This window comes from Sycon ciliatum, chromosome 12 (assembly GCF_964019385.1).
Source record: "Sycon ciliatum chromosome 12, ocSycCili1.1, whole genome shotgun sequence".
NCBI lineage: Eukaryota > Metazoa > Porifera > Calcarea > Leucosolenida > Sycettidae > Sycon > Sycon ciliatum.
In genome coordinates this window covers 8,784,434-8,790,173 of record NC_088654.1, presented here as the reverse complement: position 1 = coordinate 8,790,173, position 5,740 = coordinate 8,784,434, and the positions used below count along the sequence as shown (strand labels likewise).

Here is a 5,740-nt window from a genome sequence, read left to right as displayed (position 1 = left end):
CGATTTGCGACAGTTGCGACAAGAAACTGCCTGTCGCGAGCTGTCGCAAGCTGGGAGTCGTAAAATACCGGTATTTTACGACTCCCTGGTCGCAATGCACCTGTCGCAGAAGTTAGTTGAAGAAAGTTCAACTTTTGCGACATGCGCGCGACACGCGACATACACAGATGGAGTACAGTTTCGACCCTGGGTGCACGTGCAGTGCACGTGCATAGTACTACTTGTGCATGTCTGCATGATCGAGGATGCATGATCGATGTCGCAATTGCGCAAACATGAAGAATATTGTGAACCAGGGAGTAGTAAAATACAGGGAGTAGTAAAATACAGGGAGGTGACACGAGCATGTACGGCCAGTTTGACGATTGCCTCAGCACCGTTTTCACGCGGGGGGTGAGATTGGGGTACTATCAAGAGTACATAACCCCCCAGAGTGTGCAACTCCCACATACCCTGCTGTCCCGACAGAATTTCAAGTTGACGTCATTATTTATGACGCAATGCTCCTTGCACCAGTGATTTACAACATGTGTACGGGTGTCAACGCATCACACGTTTTTCTTTGCAATAATTTGTACAGGATCGATCTGCTTCGGTCAACCACAGGTTCCGGATTCGTCTGGTAATCCGTGTACAGTGCGCATTGCATCATCAAAATGACGTCAACTTGAAATTCTGTCGGGACAGCACCCATAGTGGAGTTGCACACTCTGGGGGGTTATGTACTCTTGGTACTATGGGTACCGAAGTGTGTAGACTCGCGCGCGGATCAGGATTCTCTCGATCAGGTACAGGTCGTCCCCCGTTAATACGAGTCCGGTTAGTACATAAACCCCGTTAGTACATAAGAAATCTCAAGTCCCGGACGAAACGTGGTCACTTCCATACAAATTTTGTCGGTTAGTACATAATTCGTTAGTACATAAACCCCGTTAGTACATAACATTTCTCCGTACCCGCATGCCACCTACCTCAATAGTACATAATTTGTTGGTCTTTTGGCCTTCCAGTGGAGGCACGTCGTGTTCTAGTTTCTACTTGTGGACGCAATTAGCTCAGAAATCAGAGCGCACATCACAAACTGACAAAGCACTGTTTTTTTTCCGAGTGACTGTACAGGCGCGGCTGGGCATGTATCATGTAAACTGTAGAATCTTCGCTGACTGTGACCGTTATAACATAATTTTTATGTTATATCGAGGGAATCAAGAATATCTCGCTCCCTAGGCCCTAGTCATGGCAGAAAGAAAAACTCAGAAAAGTTGAAAAAAGTGAAAAATTCTAGTATAGAAGCAAGTTATGTACACTTTCGTTTAGTACATAAACCCCGTTAATACATAACATTTGTCAAGTCCCAGAGATTATGTATTAACGAGGGACGACCTGTAGTAGTAAAATACTTACCGCCAAAGAGACTCCTACTGCAGCCCGTAGAAACTCAGCGCTGAGAATTTCCAACAATTGTCTGCCTTCAGAAAGTTTGGTAGTCGACCAAACTACCACTATGTCAGGATAGAAGTCCAGCAAGAGTGGTATCACTTTGGGAGATATCCCTGCGTGCCGTAGATTTTTCCTGTGTCGATACAAGCTGTTTACGACGACGTAGCCCGCATTTCAATCCTTGACAAACTTAGCAACATTTCATTCCGAAAAGTGAACTCCCGAATCTCTAGCATACCATAATATGAAATGCTGATCATCTCAAAGAAGGTAGAGAAGTACTGGTTGATCACAACTGAGGAGAAATTAGTGCCGATCGTGTGGTGTCCTAGAGATTTTTTCGACTTCGAAATCGGTGCACTCGCTTTTCATCTCCAATCGTACACGTATTGTTCTCAAGGAAATCACCTTCGTTCTATTGCTCCATGCCGTCGATCTGGACGAATTTCGGAAGGGTGGTACCTTTCCATATGACGATGACACAGATGTATCACAAAAGCAAAACAAATGCTGTTCCATGAGATGGATAGACCTTTTCACGGAATTAGTTCTTCGACAAATACTCCAGATTGATTCAGCAGATCATCTTTTTTTGCGAAAGAAAAAAAAACAAGCGCGAGGCACCCATCAAAAATCACGATTAGTGGCGTGTCACCTCCCTGTATTTTACTACTCCCTGTTGTGAACCGTGTGTCGCTGTCGCAGCTCGTCGCATGTGTCGCAAGTCGCTTGTCGCGTCGCAGAAAGTTGTATTGTGAATCGGCCTTTACCCATCGAACATGCCCAAAAAAAGAGGGGGGGATGAAGCAGAACAGTAGCCAAACACACCACGGATAGTTACCGAAAGCATTCGGCAGCAGCAAGGGGGGGGGGGGGGTGACCACAGAAGCATCAGATCAGAGTCACTATGACTCTCTGGCGGGCATCTTGAGACCGTGGCCTAGCGCCTGCGGTGACCACGGACTGGCATGGGAGGCACGAACAAGAGAAAAGGAAACCCTTGACCTTATAAAGGCAAGAAGTGAGAAGAAGGGCTCCTTTCTCTTGTCGGCGAGCATAGAGGCGACACGCATATGGAAGTTTTCGCCCTGTACCAGTACGACAAATATCCGGAGCGTACGGTACGCTTTCCAACGGCCTAAGGCCTCGGTCACACTACGGCAAAAATGCTGCGTCAGCGTCAGAATCATGAGCTTTTCCATGGCAACTGACGCAACGCGGGAAGTTTGAGCGTAAGACGCTGCTGCGTCTGACGTGGGGAAATCGGCTGCGTTGCCGCTGATGGGAGTGACGCTTGGCGGAAAAACAGTATCTTTCAAGTAAAATTAGTTTCAAGACACTTTGCTTGAGTTGAGCAGTTATTCGACATTCGTCTCTTCAAGGTTTGTTTTGTTCCCTCTTTTTGTTCGAGATGAGTCCGTGGACCTACGAGGCCGAGGCTGCTCTGCTCCGAACCTGGCGAGAGCGAGGCATTTTCTGAGAAGAAAATGATGTCGAGAAAGGACCAGTTGTTTGAGTGGGTCATCGGCCAATTGGAGCCTGTTGACTTGGGAGTGTTGTGTTGTCGTCAAGAGCCCCAAAAAGGACAACCAGCATGGCGAAGTCAGGAGAAACACAGCTGCGATGCGGACTTTTCTTGCCTGATCCATGACACTACAACTGAAAATGGCTTCAAATTCGGAAAGAAACAACGATCGTGAACGCGTGGACCTTTCGTCTTCTTGTAATCAAAAATCAATGAAAAATTCGAAAACTTTTTCCGACAATTTTTTTGTATAATGGGGCTGTTAAGTGATGACGTCACAGTTCCTTCGATACGCATAACAACGATCCCACTGGGGACAAACAAAAGTAGCGTCGTCTCCACCGAACCAGTTGTCAGTGGCAACATATAGGAATCGTGTACATTTCTTCGTTTCTTCTTTGCTGTTTTCAGTGAGTGTTTTGTTTTCTCTTTGTCCTTGATCTCGACGATGTTGTCGTGCTCATTACCTTACTGAGACGTCTCTTGTGACTGTAGCCAGTGTCACGGAGGATTTTATTGGCGTGACAAGGTAGATCGCCGAGATCGAGCGTGAAAAACGCTCTGCATTAGTAGCTCCTGTAGAATGTTTTCTGGGATGGCGTATCCATGGTCAACAAAACCAAGGTGCAAGACAGCATGAGAGATCGTGTAAACGATGTGAACTCCAAAAGGTAAGCTCCTGAACAAGTGGAAAGATATAGGTATTTACAAACTCTCTCTTCATCCATCGATTGCCGCTATGCATTGCATTTTGTCTTCACAGATAATCTGGCCAAATTTATTGTAACTAGAGAGTGCAATCGTGCTTGGGGCCCATCCCAATGTCATCACATGGCTGTGGTGACTAGTGTATATCTGGGAGAATTTTTCCTCGACTGATACGGAGTGCAGGTGGATCGATTATGAGAAATGCGAACATGTGAAGTAAGTAATTAGTTGTGTCGAAGAAATGTGCAATAAAATAAAATTTACTTTACACTCAAACATACACTGTAGATGTACATGTAACATCATGATAATGATTCCATCTTCATTGTCCCGCAACTGGTACACCATACGCACCGAATACATGGTGTGTGTGTGCGCGCGCGCAAGCGCGCGCATGTACATGCACACACTCTCATGCGTGGCTGAGTCGGCCAGATGAACAGACCATGCATTTGCACGAGGTGTCCGTAATGTCATTGGAATGCTGTACTTTATGACTTTATTCCAAAAGAGTATGTCTTGCCCCTGACGAATGGAGTTGTGTCTGTGCTCAGCGGGTATCGGGCTATGACGCAACACTGCAATCAGCGCTGCAATTAAAAGAGCACTGCATGGATTATTTTGACTAACTTCCTTTGCGTTTACTTGGTTGAGCCCGTGGTTTCATTTCTGTGTTCTGTCATGATTGGCCTCTGGAAATAATCAGAGTGGATGTCATTTTGCCATATATGTGTGCCTTGTGCGACAGGTTCAAGGCTAGATGCACTTCAAATTCGGCGTGCGATCTCAGCGTCTGGGACCTGATGAAGTCTTGGTTGGATGATTATTCAAGCCTGACACTACTCGACACACCAATGTACATGTAAATGTAATTTTTTCAGAGCTGCACTATTTACGTGTTGATGCTTACTTCGGTGTTAGCGTGTTTCCCCCGGATTGTTTCTATCATCATGATCGTGTGTTCTTGGGCTGAGCGAGCACATGCACAAGTGTGCAGCTATAACCCTGTGTATCTTTGGTTACACTTTGTTCTGCAATGCATGTACCTTGTAACATTATGTGCTTGCACTGATTTGTCTGGCCTGCGTATTTCAAGACTATTCAGTGCATTAGACCCAGGTTTGTTTGGTTGCCGGATGATCTCTTGTTGCGTCGCTCTGTATTTGTATTCATCAATTTTTGGGCTTGAGAATTGAGCTGTTGTGTGGTTCCCAATATGAAAACATCATGCTGGTGCTCTGTGTTTCGATTATCGACTGTCGGAGCAGTCATGCATTTATTAGCAGAACGGTCAATACTGTAGTCTTTTCACGTGTTTGTCTTTTCGCCGGGGGTATTAGCGGTAACGCTGCACACAGAACGGCAGTGTTGCATCACTGGACGACCCTGCCTCTGCATCTGACTTAATTTCCCCAGGATCTGGTGCAGTTACACCAGACAGCCACTTCCTGTAAACACGCAAACAGCAAAAGAAGAGATCCCGCAAATCAGGAAAAACCATTGTGGAAAATATAGAGTAGATCATACAACATTCAATAATCTGGAGTAATTACAGTGAGACAAACACTTCAAACAGTGCTCTCTCTCTCTGTCTTTCTCTGTCTCCATCCTTCCAAAAATACCCTATGACAATTCCTTAGAATTATTTCATTTTATATTCTTAGGACATCATTCTGAACATAATAAATTCTTCCATGGGTCTTCAATCACCACGGAGGGCGAAAATATATCTAAGTCATGCAGTTCACGGGAGGTGCGAGCTGTCATGGATATAGAAGCTGATATTGTGCCAGCGTGAGGGCAGAGACAGAAAGAAGACACTGATTTCTTGAACAACTCACCTATATATAATCGAATCCACAAGGAGCGCTCATACTTTGATCCATCAGGACGCGAAACATCTTCAAAGCACTCTCAAACACGGAGTTTTACTGTGGGCAGCCAATTTCACAGCCATCATGAAGGCACTCGACGACTACAGGAGTTTTGTAGAGGAAAGAACAAGGAGTAAAGAGCGACAACAATCGCTTGAAGAAAAAGCAAAGAAAAACTGCTGTCTCTCCAGTC

The 5,740-nt window shown here is 45.4% G+C and overlaps 1 long non-coding RNA gene across 2 annotated transcripts; it reads left to right on the top strand.

Annotated features, from left to right (window-relative positions):
- Window positions 1–3,238: 3,238 nt before the first annotated feature.
- On the top strand, window positions 3,239–4,984 carry LOC135828583 (uncharacterized). Of its 2 annotated transcripts, XR_010555714.1 has the most exons (3): window positions 3,266–3,636; window positions 3,729–3,889; window positions 4,422–4,984. It is a non-coding gene; the product is annotated as an uncharacterized LOC135828583 (long non-coding RNA). The 2 variants fall into 2 exon arrangements; XR_010555713.1 differs by having other exon boundaries at window positions 3,239–3,636; window positions 3,729–4,984.
- The last annotated feature ends 756 nt before the right edge of the window (window positions 4,985–5,740 follow it).